Source organism: Amblyomma mixtum, chromosome 2 (assembly GCF_055824585.1).
Source record: "Amblyomma mixtum isolate Tamu chromosome 2, ASM5582458v1, whole genome shotgun sequence".
Classification (NCBI taxonomy): domain Eukaryota; kingdom Metazoa; phylum Arthropoda; class Arachnida; order Ixodida; family Ixodidae; genus Amblyomma; species Amblyomma mixtum.
Genome location: NC_143013.1, coordinates 87389055 through 87414739, shown reverse-complemented (window position 1 = coordinate 87414739; position 25685 = coordinate 87389055). Strand labels below are relative to the sequence as shown.

General features: G+C 46.3%; 1 protein-coding gene across 2 annotated transcripts in view; it reads right to left on the bottom strand.

Annotated features, from left to right (window-relative positions):
• The window catches only part of LOC149360048 (sodium-coupled monocarboxylate transporter 2-like), a 181138-nt gene that overhangs the window by 85904 nt on the left and 69549 nt on the right, over positions 1-25685 (bottom strand). Inside the window, exon 1 of one of the 2 annotated variants that reach the window (XM_089572149.1) lies at positions 1910-2061. The exons of the other annotated variant lie outside the window; for it this stretch is intronic. The gene's annotated coding sequence lies outside the window, so the exon portion shown is untranslated. Of the gene's footprint in view, positions 1-1909; positions 2062-25685 lie in introns of those variants that run through there. 2 annotated transcript variants of the gene reach the window in all.

The following is a 25685-nucleotide window of genomic DNA, read 5'->3' as shown; positions in this document are numbered from 1 at the left end:
TGCGTATTCTTGCGGCAAGAAACTGCTCATAACTCCGCATTTTTCTTTTCGGGAGAGTTAACTGAGGACACAGTGCCTTGAGATTTTTCTTTCATACGACACTCAAAACAGCAGTCGATCTTCACGCATTTGGAAGCTATAGTTCTACACCGCGACATTATAGCTCTGAATTCGCAGCCGTTGCGCAACCCACAGCGGGCGTCTACTTATCAGCTCATAGTATGGCCTCCTTTTTACGCGTCGCTCTGGAAAAAATTCACTCTAACTTCCTGCACTCGACATCACACCTGTAACGGCACGCAGTTTCATCGATGCAGCTGCAACATTTTCCCCGGGCTCGAGAGCGACACAGTGCGCTAATTTCGATGTTTTACCTGTTATCCGTGTCGCCTACGCGCGTGACATGCTCAACGCCTTAATTGAATTCGAAATACGCAGCAAAATCTTCATTCTCGATAGATGCTCTTCACTTCACTTTATTACCTTAAAGGCCCCCAAGATCGGGGGTATTACATAAGGAGTGGCTTACATGTAGTAGAACAGTTCAATAAAAAAAGCCCATCAAATACACATATCTTCGCTATTAAAGAGGTGGCTACACACTGTAAAAATGTGGATGGGCAAGTGAATGCGAGGATGTCGTGTGGAATGCCGTCCAGTCCGAGGCTGATTGGGGAAAGAATGATGTGGCAAATGTTGTAGTGCGCGTGCGTGGCCGGGTAACTTGAATCGGATGACCAATGCGAGGCGAAATGATTGCTGGAGGGCATAGTGAATACCAACCATTGAAAGAGCGCTTCAATAAACACTGCATGCTGGCAAGACACTAATTATTAAGGCTGCCGCTGTGACTCAGTGGTTGTGGTGCTCGGCTGTTGGCCTGAAAGACGCGTGTTCAATACAGGCCGCGGCGGTTGCATCTAGATGGAGGCGAAATGCTAGAAGACCGTGTACATTGGGTTGTGGGGTTGTCGCCGACTGCTCCGCTCCGAACTGCTCCGCTCCGACTGCTCCGAAAATAGTTATCGGGATGAGTGTCAGACAGAGATCCACGGTCTCCTTACTATTATTCATCCCGTCTTCGCAGGAGCTATCCAGAGGATTAGATTGCGAAGAGTTGGTGCTAAAAGTTAACAGATAATACCTTAATAATCCTAGACTATCTGACGAAGTCGTCCTGCTAAGTAATTCAGGGCACGAATCACAAAGCACCATTGACGATCTAAATAGTGAAAGCAGAAAAGGGAAAATGTTAATTAGTACGAAGAAAACTGATTATGGGCAGCAGTGTGGGAAGACAGCAACAGCTTACGAAGGGCAGAGAAGTACTTAAAGTCGTAAGAGAATATATCTGATTAAGGCAGGCAGGTAGTGACCGCCGATGTGGACCGTAAGAGTGGCCTAGCTAGGAGAAAAAAAAGGGGGGGAGGGGGGGGGGGGGAGGAGTGCATTTGTAAGGTACTCTTAATCCCCAGTTTTCCAGTATGCCTCGAGAGGAAAGTATATGGGATATGTGAATGCAGAGCCATAATCGTAAAATTCATATCACTATACTATATAAAGTTCTATCTTTCTAGTCACCTATGGGGTAGAAACATGAAATGTTACGAAAAGACTTGAAACAAAATTTTCCTGAACGCAGGCAGCTATGTCAAGCAAAATGATAACGGTAACTTGAGTAAACCGGAAGAGAGCAGAGCGAATGAGGGAGCAAACGTAAGTGTTTAGGTTCGTCTCCCAAGTCAAAGGCAAGTTACAATAAAGACTGGTAAATTCGGTTTTATGATCGAGGACTAAAAACAATATAAGCGCACAGAGAGAAGCGGGCACCCGTTAATAAGCATAGGAACGCGAACAGAGAGGTGCTGCGGCACCACGAGAGACATCGAGAGAAAACAACAGTGCGTACCTTGATAACAAGCGTGCGAGAATGATCGTCTCTGAAGCGGCAGCGTTGTATCATTTACTGTCCTCTCTTTCGCAAAGTACGGTCCGACTCACATACCGATGCTGTTTGCCGCTTGAGGCACAGGACGTCGCCAGAATGGCAATACTAGCCGTCCGTGGTGTGCGTCCGAACAGCTGTCAGGGATAGCCAGTGGCTTGCGAGACGGCGGACCGAGGCCATCCCGTCACTGAAGCGCGTCAATAACGCGAAGGCCAAAGCGCGAGATCTTGCGCCGGGATACACAATTACATCCGCTCCATTCTGTGTCCCCCTGCACACCCTCTACCATGACCTCTAAGAATGCACGCATCCTGTTTGCATTTCTCTCATCCACAACCCCACCCCCTCCACCAAGAGGTCATTCTTCTGGCTACGTAGTACGCAGCCCGCCGGCGAGCTACTACTGATCGAGGGAAGTAGAATTCCAGAGTTCGTTTCCTTCTGGAAATTTTCCAAACCCTTCCAATCGTGCAGACTGGCGTGGATAAAGGTGACCAGGGGGCGTACTTGTAGACGATTAAAACAGAGGACATATTTACAACATGTATTACAGGATGTTTCACCTGAGACTTTCTGCAATTTTTAAAAGTAGGTTTTTTAGTTAGAAAAGCGCTTTTTCTGCGTAGCATTTTCACCGGTGTAATGCGCCATTGTACGCTAAGATGTGCTAGTTATCAAGCTGGCTAATTGATATTGACTAATTAGCTTTTTAACTATTGTTGTTAGGCTCTTAAATTATCAAGAGGCGTATAGCCCACCGTAAGTAACATCGGCATTAGTTTTCAGAATTTTGAAAACGCGGTTACATCGGCGGTGTGGCCCAACAAATGTCACCTACATCGCGCCAAAGTGCATGCGCTTTCGAGAAGCTTGTCGGCAAAGCAACCTCTCCAGTGCACGTAACTCGTCTAAAAGCCAAAATTTGTTGGGCCGCAACACCGAAATTAACCGCGTTTTCGAAATTCTAAAACTGATATGGATATTACTTGCAGCAGTGTACGCACCCGTCAGTAATTAAGGAGCCTATCAGTAATAGTAAAAAGTTCGCTATTTAATATTAGTTAACCAGTCCGCTATTAGCATGTCTTAGATCCAGTGTGATGGACTTCACGTCTGACAATGCCATGCAGGAAAAAGCGTTCTGCTAACTCAAAAAGAGTGTTGTTAAAAATTGCTGAAATTCTTAGGGGAAGCACCCTGTATATAGAGAGAGTAAGACCATAACAGTCAAAAATGATTTACGGAAAGAACCTCAGCTCACACTTGATGGGTGTGCTTTTTCATTCTTTCACTCGAGTTTTTAAAGCCAAAATTAACAAAAAAAAAATAGGGGAGGCCATTTTCAATGCCTTAAGCACCCGTTTATCAGTCAAAAATATCCTGCGAGGTGGGAAATACCCCATAGGCAGGGCTCGGAGTCGAACACAGGTCCCACTAACAACAAAAAACAAATAAAAAACAAATGGCTTATCGCTCTCTTTCTGGTCAGGGTATCCGCACCCTCTACCCCCTCAGGGTCTTCCTTCCCACTCCCCCCCCCCCCCCTGTCCTCTCCCTACGCTCGCGGGCGGTGTCAGTCAAGTTCTTGACATTATTGGCTCCCGCCTGTTATCCATGCTTGTTTTCCGCCATCAACAAAAGGGAAGGGGAAATAGCTACGAAACAGCCATACCCAAGGCCGACGGAATGTTCGGCGACCAAGATAAACAAGGTGCTGGGTCCCATGCAAAGAGACGCCATAATTGTTTTTACGAAGGCTCGTTGCCAACATATTCGAAAGGCATCACTGTTACGTCACGCTGCAGCGTGGTCGCCTGAGGGGCGCCAGACTTTTCTCCGGAGACAGCCTGTGTAACCATTTTGACAAGCGGTTGACAGGAGGTTGACAGTCCGGCGGTCGGCTGAGCGCCCTATTGTACACCGAGACCGTCATGCATAGTAGAAACCATTCTGAAAGGTGATATAACGTTCACAGAGACAGCGGCACGGAAGCGTACGCTATACAGGGCTATTCGTTTTTGTCCTTCGCCACTCGCAGCAAAAGTGAGTGCGCCTCTGGTGTCAGGGGATCCCGCCGCGCTAGGTCAGTAGAGAGTTTTAGTATAGGGTCATCCTATCGCTTTGGGGCACAGGGGAATAGCCGGAGGCTACTGCGCATGCGCAGAACGCTAACAGCCCTTTGTTTGGGTGAGCGGGCGACGCTAACGCTAAATCGGCGAAATAGCGTGGCACCCAAACGTCTATAGGGTCGGGCATGATGGCGGCGCCCGTCGAAGCAGGGCCTCTCGCTTCATCACCGATTCGTCGTTGCCGCTACTCTGTGGCTCACGCTCACTGCAAACTAAAGGCGCATGAAGCTTTCGCTTTGGATGAACTTGCCTGAGCCACAAAATTCTAACCATAAAACACGCAAAATTCTCAGATTGCTTCCGTGTTTACAGAGCTGCTAGGCTTAGCGAGTTCGCGTCGATTGACGTCAGAAAGGGCGGGAGGTTCGAACTACTGATCTCCACAAACTGGTTTGCAATTTTGGTCACAAAAAGGGGTCACAAAGAATTAGAATCCCGGTAACACACATTTATTGTTTACGCAGTATATTTTATCTTCGCGGACGTAAACAAAACTGAAAATGATTACATCTGCGAGAGTTACCATTGCGGGTTCCGCCCGAGATGGCGCTGCACGTGGCAAACAATAAAAAAATGTGAAAAGCATTTCTTGTGAAGCTAGAGCCAAAGCGAGCGCAGAACTTATGCACAAAAAATAAGCAACGCACGCTTACGGAGGCAATCGGCTAATAGCGGCGGCCACTTCCTGTGTGGATAATCATGGCTCGGATTGAACATGCCCGCATTATAAAAGAATATTTGCGCCATTTGTCACATTTCCTAGGTAGTAATTGGTAACTACAACAGTTTACGCGTCGCTTTATTCACAGAATAAAAAAATACAGCATATATATTAACTTATTTGTTCTGAAAGCTTCTCTTTTCCGCCGTCATGGCGCTGCCTTCGAGCAACGCACAGTGACCATCTGCGACCCTATTCTACAGGTGTAGTTCCTAGAATATACTGTCTAGTGTGCCGAGGGCGCGCGCTCGCGTGGTCACAGCGGTGATGCCTTCCCGCGGGCACCACGAGGCGGCGCTGCCAACCGCTAAGGTGCACCGTGCCACGTTCGCGGGCTGGTCCGGCTAGTCGGGCGTTGGTAACTAAACGTGGACCGTGCTTTTAGCGGCGAAGCATGTCTTGCTCCCTGCTATGAGAGCACTTGTGTCTAAATACTTCCTTGGCAAGACACAAACTTGCCGTCCTAGCACTGTTCGTTGAAAATCCTCCACAAGCGCCACAAGACCAGCTAAACGTTTACGGCTTGCTACCAGGTCCACTCTCTTATTTTATTGTCCTGTTCATTGTGTTGCGGAAGTGGAACAAAAAAGTGAAACTGAATGTCCAATATCTCGCTACAAATCCGCCTTACGAACTTGAAACAAGCACCGAATTTTGACACGTTTGTCACGATAAGTCATTTTGAATAAACGGTCAAGGTCGATTAGGGTTCGTTTTGCTGCTTCATGGAAACAGTTTCGATCGCGATTTTACTCGATCTGGATCCAGTCGACTGCCATCTGCACGTCGCGATCGCGCTTGTTAGTCGCGTTGTTTGTATGCGCAATCATGCTGAGTGTGCGCGACCAGATGTAATCAGATGGTTGGTCCGTGTAGCAGCGACCATCCTTGTTCGCTGTCAAAAAACTGAACCGGAAAGGATCCATGGCGGTAATTTGGAAGTGGCCGTGTGGCATTGGTAGGATTAATATTTTTTGCGAAGGTCATTGCAACGGCTTGGCATTCTGTTCGTTTTCTTAATTGTTATGACCAAAGGGATCTCAGTGCTACAGTCTGTCTAATGCTGCAACTATTAAACACATACAAATTAAAAACACCAGAAGAGAGAAACGAAGGCCAAGTAGTAACACACACACAATGAGGACTATGCGATAGCAGGATCGTCCTCGTCGTATGTGTGTTACTTCTTGGACTTCGTTTTTCTCAGCTGCCCCTTTTAATTGATCATGTGCCATCTAGCTCAGCAGTCCACATTGTCAACACAGGCCTCGTTTTTTCAGATAGGCTGACGTTTCTGCAGTTCAACCTTGCCGACTACAATGCTGATACATACAGTCAAACGAGGTGTAATACAGCGTCGCGCATATGCAAAAGAAAGGCAGGGACATATTTACTTTTTCCCAACACGGCACCTAACTGCTTACAATGATCGCTTGTGATGATCAACGCAAGCAGTCTGAATTGGACTCACTGTTTATGCGTTTTACTTGGAAGTCACGGCTCGATTCAGAGGAAAATAGTCTTTATGCAGATGTCTGTGAGCTTGCGCTCCTTTTTGTAAGAAAAGTACAAGCAAGAACTAAAGCAAGTAATGATTGTACCACTGATTCGAATCTACAAAGTCTACTGTACAGCGCAAACTACGCTATGCCAAAGCAATAACAAACAAGGAAACGTTTTTAAGTCCGTGCTAAAAGTTTCTTACAAATTGAGCATAGCACTGACACAACTGTATATTAAATGAACAACAAAATGTATGAAGTTGGCTGCTAGTGATAAGACAGTTCCAGAGGCGCGGTCTCTGGGACGAGCGCGTTGACGATGTCGGCCACCGTAACTTTGAACGTTCTCTCGACGCAATTGTGCTCATAATGCTTCTCGCAAACAACGCATGTAGGAGTTAGCTTACGGTACTCTTTTGATCAGCCGCTTCCCCTCCGCATGTAGGGAGGGCCCGAAGGCGCGCAGAACTTGGAAACCGTGTCCGGGTTCAACAAGTACCCGCTCATAGCAGCACGAAGCATGTTGTCTCCCCGCACTGATGCTTCGCGTTAGGCATGATTAGTCAGTGATACTTCCAGTTCAATGGGCTTAAAGAACAGCGCAGACGTGAGCAAAACGCTTCGTAAACATAAGACACGGGCAACGCAACTGCAGCAAGCCAACACGCGAGGGCCGCTGACGGCACCTTTACGACACGCAGCGCCCCCTGGCCGCCACAAGTGGATGGCAGCACTGGCGCTGCAACCTCCTCCCATTGGGGGGCCCCTCCGCTCGAGACACTAGCCAGTATTCTAGGCACTACAGGGAACCCAAGCTGTGGGGGTGCACAAAGCGTAGTGCCGCTACCTTCTGGCCGCCAGCGGCACTACGGCAGGCGTCATCTACGACGTCGACGTGGCCATCGGCGACTCTGACCTGCCCATTTTGATCCAACCAGCCACCGACTGTGTAGCCATACTGCAAGCTCAGCGCCTTGGGAGGACAAAGCGCATCAAGTTGACCTTCCAAGGGGACTGCATTCCAACGAACGTGAAGGTTGGGCACTTTCGGCACGGGGTTAGGCCTTTCGTCCCTAAACCTCGCCTGTGCCAGAAATGCATGAAGATATGACACGTGAGTAGTGTGTGCAATTTCTTCATCGTGTGTCCACGGTGTACTCCGCCACACAGCGGCGATGCTTGCCCGACAACAATCCTAAAGTATAGCAATTGCTGCGGCCCTCATGACACTACCTCAAAAGGTTGTCCTCGCCAGAAAATGGAACAGGTGATACTTAAACAAATGACAAGAGTCAGTACCACACGAATAAGCCCTTGCTAAGGTGCGACGACTTCGTCAGCCTCATCACACGCCTTCTAAGAGTGTAGTGAACATTGTAAAGGATGGTCCAAGAATTTTCGCAGCTTGTCGTCCCCCTCCGTTCCTCTAAGGAACGGAAGCCATATGACTTTTTAGGCAGGGGCGGTTGTCGCAGATGGGCCTTGGCCATCCCTGCCTGAGGTACGCACACCCGCAGTAACCAGGCAGGTATATCGCACCCAAAGCCCCGAGCCTACTGGTAATCAAGCACAAGGCACAACTCCGGTCGAAGACCGGGACCGGCAAGTGATTTGACCATCGCTCCCGAGACGCTGCACACCCTCAATGATGGAACAGTGACCGCGCACCCAGTGTGCTGAGCCTACTGCTGGTCGGGCAGTAGGTCAGGAACCGGCCCAAGTCGCAGACGAACAAGTAATCGCAGTGCTGAAGACATTCGTGAATACCATGCTGCTTTCCAGCTTGCACATGCCAGCTGCACAGAATGCACTGCAGATGCTGGATTTATTCAATCCAGTGTTTGCAGCTCTCTAATAGCTGGCACAGCGCATTCTCCAGCCTCATCTTTCAATCATGAAGTCTGAATGCCTTAAGTCGTCCACATTATGAGCAGCAACAGCAAGCAACCTTTCTTCCCAGTGGAACGTCTGTGCTGCCTAACTGTCTGGTGTTAGTGATGGAGGACTGTCGATGTGTTTTACTCAGGTCGCAGCGCTCGGCCGCCCTCAAGTTGTGCAGGCTACAGCTGCGGTGGCCTGTGACTTTCAGTGTGTGTGTCATAGTTTGTCGCGCTTGCTACGACCACATTGCTCTATAATTCCTCCTATTCTTTTTCGCCCCCCCCCCCCCCTCATCCCTCTCCACCAGTGCAGGGCAACCAACCGGAACATTCTTCTGGTTAACCTCCCTGCCTTTACTCTACTACATTTCTCTTCTATCTCCGTTCTAAGGCCTAGTAAATTTCGCGCATGTGATCGTGTGCACCATCCCTACATCATCTTCTTCACGCTCGCCAGTCCGGGACCGAAACCGAATAACCGCATTTTTTTTTTTCAAGATACAGAAATTGATTGCGATTGACACCGGCACAACTACGCTTTAAAGAATGTGACGTTCAAAGTCCAAAAGGAACATCAACACACAAAAGAAAACTCCCACGCCTTATACTTAGGGAAAATTTGCGGACAACTTTTTACGTATCCCAAGAAAAACAACAAGAGCTTGCGGCGTTGCAGCGAAGAAATCAAGCTCTGTGTTGGTCATAAAAACAAATTGTCCACTTGATGTTAGCAGACGAGTAGCCTTTGCTGCTCTCGGTTAGTGGCACAGACAAACTCCACGACTCATACAGTGTGCTCGCACGCTAATAGAACCGGTAATGTATTCTGCATGGGAGTGTATTTCATTAGTCGGTTGAAACCCTCATTAGTACTCAATTCTAAGCGGCGTAAGTTGAAGTGATAGAGCAAAGAGACGCACAAGAATTCCGTGGGGGCTCTTTCGACGCTGGGGTTGTGGATACCTGCCAGCAACCTTTTATAAAATCAAGCTTAGAAAAATAGTTTTTTTTTTTTGCTGTCTTTTGCAAACAACATGTCGGCATTAGGGACCGGTTCACAATCGGCGACGACTACCTTGTTGAGCTGGCTGAAGTCTATACATAAAGCGATGGTCTCGTCCTTCGTTTTGACGACCACAAAGGGCGAGTGGTGCGGTCATTTAGATTTTTCTGCAATAACCATGAGCAGCATATCCTGGATCTTTCCCTCAACTCCCGCCTGGAGGGCAAACGCTGTCAAGAATCGGAAGAGAAGATCAGTCGAGAGCTTTAGTGGGAACTCTACGGAGTCGGTTTCGCCAGATTGGTCAGAAAAAAAAAACTTGGTTGGCACTTAAGTTCACCTTATACGTATGACAAGATAAAGTTAAACGGTCTATACGGACATTTGGGATTCCCCTAGGGCACGTTTTTAGAAATATCGACAAGGTTGTTGCATCGCAAAATATCATTTACGTATCATCGGTCGTATTAATTCATGACTGTAATCAGTGACCGCAAGAAACGAAGTGTTTCATTAATGTAATTCGCTAATATGCGGTGTGAGGTGTTCTTACAAGTTCTCTATTTATCCATCCTACCCAGACATTACTCATTGGTGTATAAACAGAATACAAGTACTCACTCGTACACTAATGCGCAAAAATCTGTACAGTGATTTGATAACGAAGCTCTTCCCGCCCCACTGCATCATTCCGTCTACTTTGGACTCATGGACCATGATGTTTTCAAGCGAGTGCGTAAAAGGCCAATTTCTCTTGCACCAAAACATTTTTCTATAAATTACACAACGAAACTCTACCTGCCAACACGTGGCTCGATAGAAAAAAACATTTTTGTGTCTTCTGTAGACTGCCGCTTCTGTAATGTGCCTGAAACAATTGAACATTGTTTTATAAACTGCAAAGACGCGATTTTGTTTCGGGATGTGCTGCAGAGGACGCTGCAGAAAGATTTTCTCCTAAATTTCTACAGTATGGATCCTCAGAAAACAGTGATGATGTACGAATTATCTGATCTCTAGTGACAGTCGTTCTCTCGCATTCTACTCTGAGTCAAGGGAACGCCACAACAAGTCGAACTTACAGATTAACAGAGAAAGCAGATACCGAAAGCGGTCCATGTAAGATCATATCTCAGAAGCTGCTAAACCTATCTGGAAACCTTCGTACCTTATCTTGATTTTTCAAAAAGCTCGCGAGAATATACTCACTTTTCATTATTTATGCGCAAGATGCCGCGAGAGAATTTCAACAAGGCTAAGTAGAGGGGTTAAAAATAGTTCTTTCCGAAACTTTCACTGGACAACGCCTCACCAGACTAGATTTGATTATATAACTGCAACAAAATTATTTGCTGCCGTACTGCTTCCAAAAAGCGGTGAGTGTGTAGTGCTCTCTTCACGTCCTATTTCATAACGCATGTGCTGAACTTGTACTTGGGATAATATGCTCACGGCGCTTTAGAAAAATAAACCAAGAATGTTCTGAAGCGGCTGACAGCACTAACCGGTAATAAAATTCGCTGTGGCTTAGCTTGGTTAAGCCCGGTAATTGCGAAAGCAATATCCGTACCTCCGCCATGGTACAGCTGGTAGTGTAGCTGGTGGTGGTGCTTGTGGTTAGACGTGTGGTGATGCATCGGTTATACAATCCAATCCAATCCAAACCAATCCAATCTCATGCATTCCAATCCAATGCAATCCAAGTCAATCCGATCCAATCCAATCCACTCCAATGTAATCTACTCTAATCTAATGTAATCTAATCGAATTCAATCCAATCCAGTCCAATCCAATCTAATCCAACTAATGCAATCAAGGTCAAATGAAGGTCAATGGTGGTCACCGCCGCGGCACGATGGTGGTCACCCTGGAAAGTGCAAGTAGTATTGCTTTCGCAATAAAAAAAGACGTACCGCTTGCCACTTGTGCCTGTTGTTGAGGAGCGATACGAGCAGTCTAGCAGGTGTCTAGCTGACACCGAAGAGAGGATTGAACGCTGGCTGAATGCAGTGATTGTGGTCGCTCTGCTGCTTCCGAGCGTTTGGACTCGCGTATTCTGTTTTCAGCAGACACCAAGCGAGCCAGCCCAGAGCAGAGAACACCAGGCCAGAGGAACAGTACTCACGCTGCCACATGTGCCCTTCTTTTTTATCAAATCTCTCTTTCTCTCTCTCGCTTTGAGCTTTTTTTTTGCTTTTTTTCTTAACTGTGGACTTCCTCTCCTCACGAGGCAGAAGTAGCGGCCCCGTTATTTCTAGTCGACAGGACCTGCACACCTCTTAGTACTACAACCAGGTCCCGGCATACAGCTGTGCTTAACTATTCATGCAAGCACTCAGTGACAAGGCACTGCTGAGCGCGGTTTAATAACGGCATGTGCTCCTGCAGCAGGAATATATATTTTCGCGGTTTTAGTCAAGGTTTCGACGAAGGCTCGTCTGGTCGGGCGTAAGTTGAAGCAAATGTATAACAGCCACTGCCGAATGGACAGTAAAAAAAAAATGAAATTTCGGAAGCCGTACGAGTTCCTTATTCACAATGAGGCAAAACGGACAGGCAGTCGAAGCTTAAATGTGCAAAATATGGCCTAATGATTTCATGTAGATGAGTGGCATCGTTCCTTCCTTCTGGTTCACGGTATAAGGTGACCTTTGGAAGAATGATGCCTCAAGCAATAGGCGTGTTGTCAAATTTCACTCCTTGGATAAATTTGCGGCGTTGTTCCAGTCGATACCATGCGTTTTCTTTAGTTTTTTTTTTTGCGCGGACTTGGCACTCAAATTGCAAGCCACTTCATGGTTTTGAACATCGCGTTGATGCTCTTCTATTCTTGTGGTAAATTTTCCTGATTCGCCTGTGTGGACGGTTGCAATCACCACAGGGAATTTGATAGACAACACCGGGAAAATGGCGATCTAGCGGGGGTCCTTGATTGTCACCAGAAACGTCATTTTTTACTTTTTACATTTACTTCAATGTCGCTGTTAGTTGATTTTGTATTTACCGCATAAAACAATTTTCTGTGTAAACTGTTGAATAAAGAGACCCATGTCCAACGATTTCGGAGCCCTCCACTACGGCGTCTCTTATAGCCTTAGTCGCTTTGGGACGTTAAACCCCATAAACCAAACCAAACAATTTCGGACAAATATTTTGTAAACTAGAAAATTTAAGATACTTTTATGGAAATATTCAAGGCAATGGTTCATTCTTCTTGTATGTAGCAGAATATTTCTTTTAAAATTTTTCAATCGATCGCGTCGAACAGTTAAAGCTCCAATAGAAAACCAAAAGGGCACTCTTGTGATGATAACAAAAACGTGAATAAAAAAACATCAGGACTGCCGTCGGTTGATCTGCGGATTTATTAATGGTTATAGTGAAATCTTATTGAGAAATTGGCTCAAAAATGCTTTTTCCGCAATTCTTGGGCAGGTGCGCCCTCATGGGTTTCTTTAAAATATGCTACAGTTTTCTGATTCAAATTGTCCTCGAAGCCGCAACGCTTCGAAAATGCACTAAATCTTTTTCTCTGCGTACTTCGCGAAATTGAGAGAGTAAAAAATTCAGCCTTGCTTAAACTAGGTGACCAAGGACAGTACTGATTCACATCCAACACTGTCTTGCATATTAAACAGTTATGCTAGGTTGGACGCGCTGTAGACGGCTACCGGAAACGAGCACACTGCAGATACTGTTCATAACGGCACCTGTGCGTAAACCTGCATACAGCGCTGCATGCGCAAATTCCACGTAAGCCCAAAAGCACCAGCTGTTTTTTGCCTCGGTAACCTGAATTTTTTTTCTTTCTTGCTTCATTAACCGTTTTTACTGGTCGACGAGTTCCGCGAAAATTACGTCACTGCATTGAAACTCAGTATGCCGCTAACGTTGTTGCAGATGCGCTGGGGCAGAACGAGATAACGGGCTGCATATGTGCTCAATTGTTTCGACATCTGATAACATGGAGAGCTCCTGCAGCTGTTGAGCTATCTGCATGCGCTGGAGATGACGTCGGAAAATAGCGCGCGATACTTCTTTCACCCCAGCAACACTTCTGTTTGAGGTGGTTGGTTGTACCAAGACACACTTCCATAAATGCAACTGGCGCCAAGAAACCAGGGCAATATAAAAGAGGGTTATAGTCGCTGTAGACGACCACCGGAAACGAGCACACTGCAGGTACTGTTCATAGCGGCACTTGTGCGTAAGCCTGCATACAGCGCTGCATGCGCAAATTCCACGTAAGCCCAAAAGCACCAGCAGTTTTTGCCTCGGTAACCTGAATTTTTTTTTCTTTCTTGCTTCATTAACCATTTTTACTGGTCGATGAGTTCCGCGAAAATTACGTCACTGCATTGAAACTCAGTATGCCGCTAACGTTGTTGCAGATGCGCTGGGGCAGAACGAGATAACGGGCTGCATATGTGCTCAATTGTTTCGACATCTGATAACATGGAGAGCTCCTGCAGCTGTTGAGCTATCTGCATGCGCTGGAGATGACGTCGGAAAATAGCGCGCGATACTTCTTTCGCCCCAGCAACATTCCTGTTTGAGGTGGTTGGTTGTACCAAGACACACTTCCATAAATGTGAACTGGCGTCAAGAAACCAGGGCACATAAAAGAGGGTTATAAACGAATACAAGTCAAGAAAAAATCGGCTCTTTCCCGTCTAAGAACTCCTTTCCCGCCAATGGCATCGGACGATTCTCATGACCTTGCGAGCGTTGTTAGCATGACTATGATGAAACTGTCGTGACAATGCACAGAGTACACTGAGCCGTTACATCTGCCATCCCTGCATTGTCACGCTGGTAGGTTCGTGAGAATCGGCCGACGACGTTGGCTGGAAGGGGGGGTCATTTGACGGTGAAAAGATGCTTTTTTCTTTGCATGCATGCGACTATAGTCCTGTCTTGTATGCGTTGTCCTCGCTTTCTCGCCCAAGTAAGCATTTTTGCAAACTCGTCTCTATTTTCGAAAATTTTCAGCTGCGGAAACTCAGAACACAAGTCCTACGTCTTGGGTGAATTCAGCACGAATGGCCATTTCTTGAAACGAAAGATAGCCATAGGATAGCAACCTGGTAGAGTACGGCACTGCGCACGATGGAGACTTAAACCACTCATTTTCCGGAGTTCCAGACCACCTGACCATGTTGATCACTCGACATCCCTGAGTGCTACGTCAAGTATGACAGCTAGGCTGTAAGCAGTGGGTGAGGTTCTTGTGTTAAAGGCTGCAAAGAAGCTGAGCTTTGTAAAGTTTCATTTCGTTTTCAGTTCATTTTGTTGTGATGTCAATCATGAGGAATGCAACAGAACGTGGGGAAGCAAGCGACTAATCACAACCAAAGTTGGCCTGGTCGAGGCGGCACCGCTATATCTACCCTTGCCGTCATGTCCAGTCCGGCCAAGTCACTTGTACCATGCTCCGCCGATTCCCTCCTGAAGCAACATGTGGTTTATTGCCGAAAATAGATTAACGCCTTTAATGTTCGTCACACGTGTCAAACACATTACTGTGCTCCGTCATTCATCGGCATCGGTGTTGATCCACCAGTGCAAGTTACTCACAAAACACCGCTACGGACACAGGGCACTGAATAAAAGGACACACACGTCGCTGTGTGTGTGTGTCCATTTCCTGTGCCCGTAGCGCTGTTTTTTTTTCCTGTAAGTATGCAAAAACCACTCGCCGAATCTGCCGTTCTTCACCACTGCATTATTGGCGCGGGGTAGGGCCTTATTAGGCAAGGAGTGCATTTAGCACCCGTTCTCAATCACCTAAGATGGATGTCGACCGGGAACAGTGGCAAACCGGAGGAAGAACATCATGTCGAACCCGCAGCGGACTTGGAGAAATTTTCCGCCCGCGCGCTAAGGGAATCGGCATGCCTTGAGCAAAAGCGACCGTATGTGTTCTAGTACCAGCGAAGAGTAGATTCATTGGGTGAACTAAAACCGACGCGTTAGGACGTTGTGAGTGCCTGCGGGAGGGCGAGAAGACGTTCGCCCCAGCCGCCAGCATGACGCAAAACATATTCTGCGTTGAACCATGTTCTTCGTGTTCGAAAGAATGCTGCCACAAGACTTCTGGGCCAACAGCACTGCCACCCAATTCGTTGGACCAGAGGAATAACGCCAGAACAGCAGCTTGGGCTGGAGACGGCGGTAGATAGCGGTGGATATAACGGTGGATATGGCGGTGCCGCCTCGACTAGTAGCAAGAACGCGGAAGTTGAAGCCAAATTCGTCGCGAGATAGCCGTCCTATAATATGCTATGCTGTTCCGGAAGTTCATCTCTTGCTTGCACATAATCTCGCCGACCAGATAGGCTTCAACATTATTTTTGCTGAGAATCCATTTCCGTTATATTCCACTTTGTACGCTGTCATTGGTTTCGTCCCCGAGCACAGAAGATGTCACGCTCGGCGTGACAGAATCACACCCATCATGCCACTTCCTTGCATAAATATGTCCCAATGGCCATTTCTTCTTCACCGGCGCCGACAAATGATGGAGCACTGCTATGCAGTTTACGCTTCTGACGGGCTTTGTCGGCGCTTATTCTGTGTCGGCAAATAAACTGGGCGGTCGCTGCGAGGCGCATTAGCGCAACGTAGTCAGTGTGGGTAGCCGGACTGGATGCCGCAGCGCCGCAACCAGACCGACCCCGCCTGCAAGTAGTCGTTTGCATCTCCACCTTCTCGTCCTTTCATCACGACCGACGTCCCAACAAAATAAAATGGAGCGTCAGAAAATACGGATCGGGGCCGTATTCTCTCAGAATCTATTCCATGTTCATTTTGGCATTTTGGTCGGATCGTTTCGGGCCTTTGATTCTTGGAGCGCACAGATAAGGTGAAAAGTCTGAACCTGGACCGAAATAGCTGCCGGCAAACTTGACTATGGGAGGTGCTCTAAAGAGCGAGCGTGTATGATACCTGTGTCACACGGGTATCTTCAGATGGAATTTGAGTCGAGGGCCTTCTAGAATCTCAATCCCACTTGAACTCGAAGGACGGCAAACAGCATCGCCATCGGGAACTTCCACAATCCCATACCTCACTGCTGTGGCGCTACAGTCGCTCTTCTCAGGTATAGGAACCGTCGGTCAGATCAGTTAGAAAACAAAGTACATAATTTGATAAGTAATCTTAGTCTTGTAATGTTGAAGTTTTTATTCTTAATATTCCTTGCTTTTTTTCGTGAACTCCAGATTTTCGGATATACTGCTTTGCACCTGTTGATATTTCTGTGAGCACTGGCTGAGTATTTTTGCAGCGGACTATAATGCATTTCCGATAATTGGATATATTTGAAGTCGCATATTTGCAATGCTGATGCCCACAAAACACAGCTACGTCAATTACACACCTAAAACTGTAGCTTTTGAGAAGATTGGTTTGGTTTATTTGGGGTTTAACGTCCCAAAGCAACTCAGGCTATGAGGGACGTCGTAGTGAAGGTCTCCGGAAATTTCGACCACCTGGGGTTCTTTAACATGCGCTAATATCGCACAGTACACGGGCCTCTGGAATTTCGCCTGCATCGAAATTCAGCCGCCGCGGCCGGGATCGAACCCGCGTCTTTCGGGTCAGCAGCCGAGCGCCGTAACGACTGAGACACCGCGGCGGGGCGCTTTTGAGAAGACGTGCTAGACTTCTGCATAGCTGGCTTGGCGTTAAATAGGGGTATAGGCTTAGTATATCTACGTTTTTTTACTAAACGTCCAAGGCGCATCCGGTCACTCCCTTTCAAAGCCATACAAAGTATACTATAGAACCCGTCTCGTAGCTGGTCACTGTTCCATGTATTACAAGGTATTTGGATTGCATTTTGCACACTTTTAAAGAAAGCCTGATAGACGTGATCCAAATATTTAGCAAGATTTCTTGTAGCTGCAATAGGTACTGAAATATAATCTAAGGCTAGAATTATCCAAGTTTACATGTGATGTTTTTAAGCAAAACCTCTATTTCAGCTTGAGCAGGAGTCCGAAATCGAAAGCAAATATATAAATGTAAGGGCCATCCTCGCATGGGCTTAGCGCACAGTGTGTTTTGTCGATGTCAAGAAAAGGCGCCTTACTGTCGACTCAAAAGTGTGCTATAGGCGTCTTGTGTAGCCCGAGATATTTTAGGTCCTCGAAGTTTCTTGTAGGCGTTGGAAAGATGTACAGTGCTCACGCGGATGGTACTTTTTTTTCATATCCCAGCGCATTTTTTTTTTTGAACACCCGAAGTCAGATATGTTTAATACGTAATGGCTGGCTAGTTGGTCGTGCATATTGAGGACTACAGGGCAGTAACAACACGGAGGAGACGACCAAAATGCCATTTCGCCCCTTCGTTCAAATGCCTCTAGCAGCAAAGTAAAACGAATGAAATACCTCCCGCAGAATCAACCGGGACCTCCAAGAAGTTGCAGCTGGAGCCCCCCAGGTTATGTCTTTGTCGTGGAGCACGTGAATTCAGCTTCAAAATGTGCTTCCGGCAGCTCGCAAATGTGTTCTTCGTAACTCTGCGTTTGTTGAGCTTGTTAAATCGCAAGAGGTGAAGCACATTTATAAGCGAATCAGTTCTTTGCATCCGGCGCTTTGATGCACCTGCAGTTAGCGTTTCGATGCAAACACAGGCATTCTGCATATTACCCGCCTCCGCTCGAAACCTATGAAGCATCGATACAAACCGACGCTCCTCTTCTAGTGGCATCACAGACGACCGACACGATGCCCTTTGAAGCCCCCCGTGTAGCAACGCTCTGTTAGCCCCTCGATACGGCAGGCTAGCATATTTGCTCTTCATTTGTAGAGTGGTTCTACCTTTACTTAAATAGAAGAACTGATAGCCGGAGTTCTCAGCTCGGATCAGGCTTTGCTTCATTTCCATTACAATTCCTTCGTTTTTTCTTAAACAGGTGGCTAATTAACGGGCACCGAGATTCGAACGTAAAACCAATCAGACTTTCTTGATTGCGAGGAACGTATATTCCGTAAAAAAAAAAGACCCTCGGAGAGCCCACGAACTTGGAGCGCAAGAAGTTGACAAGAGCTCTTTTGCACGTTGGGCACCCCAATGTCAGCGGAACCTTTAGAGTGCTCTTATGGCATCTTGTTGTGGCAAGAGCGCTGTGGCAAGTAGCACTGATTTCGAATAGTATAAACAGGGTGCCTTTGATACGTCAAACTGGCTTTTTTCCGAGCACTCTCCTCCGCATCGGGTTGCCGTCAGCATGGACATCTAAGCGGCTGAGCCACTGAGCGTTTTGGCTCACGTGGCTGTTTCTAACCACGCTCAGAGTGAGGCCGACATGACTGCAATTCAACGGTGCGATCGCCTGGTGGTAAGTGACTGTGTAGCTGTATTATGAAATTCTTATGCTTTAGTTCTGAATAAGCTTCGAGCCGACGATGCTTTTCAGTAGCCATCAGATTCTACGCAAGACTTCTTGCAGCGGTCGCTATACCGATCGCAGCTGGCACTTTCCGTTTGGCGTACCCATCGTCGCTGTTTTTTTCACGTGATCTTTCTGAGAGCACCTTCCATAGTCAAGGTTACCGGCAGCTACTTCGGCCCAGGTTCGGACTTCGCATCTGATCTGCGCGCTCCGAGAGTCAGAGGACCGAAACGACCCGACCAAAATGCCATTTGGCCCCTTCGTTCAAATGCCTCTAGCAGCAAAGTAAAACGAATGAAATACCTCCCGCAGAATCAACCGGGACCTCCAAAAAGTTGCAGCTGGAGCCCCCCAGGTTATGTCTTTGTCGTGGAGCACGCGAATTCAGCTTCAAAATGTGCTTCCGGCAGCTCGCAAATGTGTTCTTCGTAACTCTGCGTTTGTTGAGCTTGTTAAATCGCAAGAGCTGAAGCACATTTATAAGCGAATCAGTTCTTTGCATCCGGCGCTCTGATGCACCTGCAGTTAGCGTTTCGTTTTTCAAACATGATCCCGTAATGCGGTTTCCTGTACGAACCGGTGCCAGCTGCTGCATACACTTTCTAATCCACCAGCTATGGTTGGAAGCGCATGTAGCATATTTAGGAAGCTCGCTTTACCGCATACATCGGGATTCTCTTCTTTCTTACGAGCGGGGTGACTGACCATAAACTTCGGCGCATCTGCTTACATGCTGCTATATATGTAGTTTGTATATGTCGGTTCTGAGATTAGTACTGAACCGCTTAAAAAGGCATTTTCAAAACAGAAAAAAAAACTGCAAGGGCTGTAAAATCGCCTACAAGTGCATCTCCAAGCACTGATAATTTTCCTAACTGACAGTGGTTTTTTGTCTCAGTTTTTGTGCGAAATGTTTCCGCCTCTGCTTTCATACGCATGCGTATCTTGGCGTTGTCGTTTTTTGTGATTTGAATGCGATTTTTTTTTTCATACTACGTTTTATGTTTTCAGTACGGTCGACGCACATGCACGCTTCTTACTCATTCTGTTTTGACCGTCATACCATCTCCACTATTCATTTGACCTTTGTCCAACACCACAAGGCGATTTATGTCGCGTATAATTGTAATCGCAGCTATCTTGCGGGTTATTGGTCGAGCCTCGAGGCGTAGCATATTCAGGGCCCACCTGTAAGCATATTTTTTAGTTTGCACTGCTTAGTTGTGAATTTCTTTACGCATGTCATCCTTAGTGCAGCATTGCTTTATCGGCTTCATTGCAACGTATTCTGTTTTTCAACCACCACCCAACAATCTAGTGTTGAGATTTGTTATTTCAAACCACCCGCCTGTACCATCACGTTCCAGCTTCGCAAATAACTTTCATGAAATTTCATGCGATAAATGGTCGACCTCAAAATGATGAATGAAGAATGGGGCACGATGCTATTTTCGCCCCAGCAGCACTTTTGTTCGAGCTGGTTGGTTTTACAAGACACTTCCATAAATGCGAACTGGCGAGAAAAAACCAGGACAAAAAAGACAGGCTTCCAGACGGACACAAATGAAGAAAAACACGGCATTTCCTCGTCAAAAAACCCCCTTCCTGCTAATGGCATCGGCTGATTCTCATGGCCTTGCTACCGTGGTTAGCATGACTATGCTGTAAATGTCGTGACAATGCACAGAGTACACTATCCCTTTTCATCTGCCATCCCTGCATTGTCACGCTTGTAGGTTCATGAGAATATGCCGGAGATGTTGGCTGGAAGGGGATCCTTTTACGGGGAAAAAAATGCTGTTTTTCTTTGCTTGTATGCGACTATGTAAATGTAGGTCCATTTTAGCGACCACAGAATGTTAAGGTCTCGTATTAGCTTAGATTTGAATAGGGAACGGAGGAAACTAGTGAAGCGGAAGGCGAATAACGAGTTAGTGTTAAGAGGGAACGTAGAAGAATTCAGGATTTCGCTGCATAACAGATTTTCCGCTTTAACTGAAGAAGACGACAGTAATGTAGCAATAATTAACGATAATCTCACAGCTATCGTTACCAAGTGCGCCGCAGAAGTAGGTGGTACGATGGTTCGACAGGACACCGGCACGCTATCTCAGAAGAGTAAGGATCTGATTAAGAAACGCCAAAGCATGAGGACGTCTAAGTCCAGAGTCAGAATAGAACTGACAGAGCTATCGAAGTTAATAAAGAAGCGCAAGGTAGCCGACATAAGGAAGTTTAACATGGAGAAAATCGAGCATGCTCTAAAAAACGGAGGTAGCCTAAAAGCAGTGAAGAGAAAACTACGTATAGGTAAAAACCAGATATATGCGCTAAGAGACAAAGAGGGTAATGTCATTAGCAATATGGGTAAGATAGTTACAGTAGCCGAAGAGTTCTACACAAATCTTTACAGTAGCGAATGTAATCAGAACGTCAATGAGAGAAGCAGTAGAGAACAGCAAAGGGACATCCCACCAGTAACGAAGGAGGAAGTAAAGAAAGCCTTAGGAGCAATGCAGAGGAGAAAAGCAGCTGATGAGGATCAGATAACAGCAGATTTGTTGAAGGACGCAGGAGAGATTGTGCTTGAAAAACTAGCCACCTTGCATACGCAATGCCTTGTGACCTCAAGCCTACCAGGAGCTTGGAAGAACGCTAACATTATCTTAATTCATAAAAAACGAGACGTCAAGAAATTGAAGAATTACAGACCGATTAGCTTACTGTCAGTTGCATACAAGGTATTTGCTAAGGTAATCGCTAATAGAGTCAGCACAATCCTAGACTTAGATCAACCAAATGATCAGGCAGGCTTCCGTGAAGGATACTCGACAATAGATCATATCCACGCTATCAATCAGATGATAGAGAAATCCACAGAATATAACCAACCCCTCTATATAGCCTTCATTAATTACAAGAAAGCGTTTGACTCAGAGGAAACCTCAGCTGTCATGCAGGCATTGCAGAATCAGGGTGTGGAAGAGTGTTATGCGAAAATATTGGAAGATATTTATAAAGATTGCACCGCTACCATAGTCCGCCATAACGTGAGCAATAAAATTCCAATAAGGAAAGGTGTCAGGCAGGGAGACACAATATCGCCAATGCTATTCACCGCCTGTTTACAGGAGGTATTCCAGGGCCTTAACAGGGAACAGTTGGGCATAAGAATTAATGGAGAATACCTAAGTAATTTGCGATTCGCTGATGACATCGCCTTGTTAAGTCGCTCAGGACATGAACTGCAAAGCATGATCAATGAATTAGACAGGCAAAGCAGAACAGTGGGGTTAAAAATTAACATGCAGAAAACCAAAGCAATATTCAACAGTCTAGCAAGGGAACAGCAGTTCGCAATTGGTAACCAGGTGCTGAAAGTAGTAAGAGAATATGTCTATTTAGGGCAGGTAGTGACACCTGATCCGGATCATGAGAGCGAAATTACTAGAAAAATGAGAATGAGGTGGAGCGCATATGGCAGGTTCTCTCAGATCATGAATGGCAGTTTGCCAATATCCCTCAAGAGAAAAGTCGACAACATCTGCATCTTACCGCTACTCACCTATGGGGCAGAAACGTGGAGGCTAACAAAGAGGCTTCAGCTTAAGTTAAGGACAACGCATCGAGCTATGGAAAGAAAAATGGTAGGTATAACGTTAAGAGATCGGAAGCGGGCGGAGTGGGTGAGGGAACAAACGCGCGTGAATGACATCCTATTCGAAATCAAGCTGAAGAAATGGGCTTGGGCAGGGCATGTAATGCGAAGGCAAGATAACCGGTGGTCCTTAAGGGTAACGGAGGGGATTCCAAGAGAAGGCAAGCATAGCAGGGGGCGGCAGAATGTTAGGTGGGCAGATGAGATTAAGAGGTTTGCAGGGATACGGTTGCCGCAAATGCCAAAGGACAGGGTTAATTGGAGAGACATGGGAGAGGCCTTTGCCCTGTAGTGGGAGTACTCAGGCTAATAATGATGATGATTTGATACGTCAAATTGGCTTTTTGCTAGCGCTCTCCTCCGCATCACGGCGCACTAGGTTGCCGTCAGCATGACTATCTAAGCGGATGAGCCACTGAGGGCTCTGGCTCACGTGGCTGTTTCTAACCACGCTCAGAGCGACGCCGACATGACCGCAATTAAACGCTGCGATCGCCTGGTGCCAAGTGACCGTGTACCTGCATTATGAAATTCATACACTCTAGTTCTGAATAAGCTTCCAGCCGACGAAGCTTTTCAGTAACCATCAGATTCTACGCAAGACTTCTTGCAGCGATCGTTACAACGATCGTGGCTGCCACTTTCCCTTTGGCGTACCGATTGTCGCTGTTTTTTTCACGTAATCACCCTGAGAGCACCTCCCGTAATCAAGGCTGCCGGCGGCTACTTTAGGCCCTGCAGGTTCGGACTTCGCACCTGATCTGCGCGCTCCGGGAGTCAGAGGCCCGAAACTACCCGACCAAAATGCGTTTTTGCCCCTTCATTGAAATACCTCTAGCAGTAATAAAGTACAACAAATGAAATACCTCCCGCAGAATCGACCGGGACCTCCAAGAAGTTGCACCTGGAGCCCCCCAGGTTATGTCTTTGTCGTGGAGCACGCGAATTCAGCTTCAAAATGTGCTTCCGGAGGCTCCCAAATGTGCTCTTCGTAACTCTGCGTCTATTGAACTCATTAAACCGCAAGAGCTGAGGCACATTTATAAGCGAATCTGTGCTTTGCATCCGGCGTTTTGATGCACCTGCAGTTAGCGTTTCGTTTTTCAAATATGAGCCCGTGTTGCGGTTTCCTGTACGAACCGGTGCCAGCTGCTGCATATACCTCCTCATCCAACGGCTGTGGTTGAAAGCACATGCTGCACATTTAGGAAGCTGGCTTTACCGCATACATTGGGATTTTCTTCATTCTCACAAGTGCGGCGACTGACCACTAGCTGCAGCAGAGCTGCTTATATGCTGCTATATATGTTATTTGCGCGTGTCGGTTCTGAGGTTTTCAAAATAAAAAAAACTGCAAGCTCTGTGAAATCGCCTACAAGCGCATCTGAGATCATTGATAAATTTCCTAACTGAAAGCGTTGTGTTGTGTTATGTTGGGTTTTTATTGCACATAGGCAGCTAAGGCCATCATGCGCCAAGCACAAGGTATAGGAAATGTTTTCTGCGCGATTTAATAAAAATGTGAAAAGTGATCAGTGGTGTAAAGGGCCTAAAAGTTTACCTACCTACTAATAACAGAGAAAAAAAGAGATTTAGGAATGGCTAATGATAAAAGCTTTTAAAAGGTCAGGTAGCCTCAGCGGCCATCCTTGGCTGGGCAAGGATGTCGAGGATCCCAACCAATCAAATAAAAACCTCAGCCTTTTTTTTCAAGAATGAGAAAGTGGCTGAGGGACATCACGTGAACCAGTGGGTAATGATTTATATTTTGCTTAGAAAACCTGTTTCTGCTAAAAATCTAAAAACACAGGACATGGAAACGATTGCATTATCACCTATGAGCAACGCTGGATGAAAAGGAATGAATTGATTATAAAACAGCGAAAAGCACTTTTTCCTTAGCTTTTCGAGTCTAAAGCATTGAAATAAAATATGATTTACCGTCAGTTCATCTCCGCATGTACAAACTGGTTTGTCTTGTTTAGTCAGCAAAAAGTTGTGTTCGAGGTGTGTATGGCTTATACGGAGACGACATATAACGACTTCTTTAAAACGTTCCTGGTGCACACATGACTTCCATTCTCCTAAAACTGGCTTTACCGAGCGTAGTTTATTATTTATTTCGTTGCTCCAAACGGACTGCCATTTTTTGTCGTGTTTTAAGATGTACTAAGTTTACGCAATGTTTCCGCCTCCGCTTTCATAGGCATGCGTATATTGGTGGCTTTTGTTTGTGATAAGAATGCGACTTTTTTTCTCTTAGTTCCACTTTTTATGTTACCTGTGCGGTCAGCGTACATGCACGCTTGGTACTCATTTTGTTTTGACTGTCACATCATCTCCCCTACTCATATGACCTTTGTTCAACACCACAAGGCGATGTATATCTATCAGCGTTGCAGTCGCAGCTATTCTGCCGTAATGCCTACGTGATTACAGGCCGTAGGTACAAGGCGTACTATATTCTGGGCCCACCCGCAAGCGTGTTTTTCAAGGTGTACTGCTTAGTTGTGAATTGTTTTACGCATTCCTTCCTTAGTGCAGTATTGTTTAAGGGGCTTCCTTCCAACGCATACTATCTTTCAACCACCACTCAACAATAAAGTGTTGGGGAGATTTTTTTTCATTGCGGCGCCCTGCCTGCCCATCGCGTTTCGATGTCTCAAACCACATTCACATAAAATCTTTCATGCCCTAAATGGACGTCCTGAAAATGATGCGCAGCGATATTTACACGCGGTATTTAAAAAATAACTAGGATTCGATGACAAAACAAGTTGGCCTTAGATTTTGCAGTGTTATACCCGTATGTCACTTTCTGTTTTCTCCAATAATGCCTGTCTCTCGGGAGATTTCGAAAAAACTTTCGACCCCGAAATTCGAGCTAGCTATGAAGAAGTGAACTTTTATCTGAGTGTGTCAAAAAAACTAGGTCGCACTCGCCACTTATAACTTGCCTGGCGCCTGCGACCAAACGCTGTGATACCAAGCGTGCTATACTTCGGGTCCTAAGTTTTTGGAGTCTACGATGAGCCTGTCATGTTACACGGCCACATTCTTATCATCCTGAAGAGCCGCCCTCAAAAGCACGTTTAACACATGAGAAATTACCCCACGATTGCCCCTCTTGCGCTACTTGTATTACAGCTCAATCGAAATGTTTCAGTATTTTATTGCAAAGCTAGATTTAATCTAACTTGAGAGTACGGAATCTGTCTCAAAGCCCGACCTTTTAGTCAGATACACTCACTGTCAAGAAACCGCACTAGCATCGCTTTTTCTTTCGGAGGTATAGAGGAGTCCATGTTGCTTACTTCGGCTTGGGTTTTTCTTTGCTACTTTTCATCTGTAAGGGAGATGTGGGCTTTGTCTACCAATCATTTTCCTTCATTAAAAAACAAAAGCCCTCTAGAAAGGCAGCACGCGATGACTTTTTCTTTG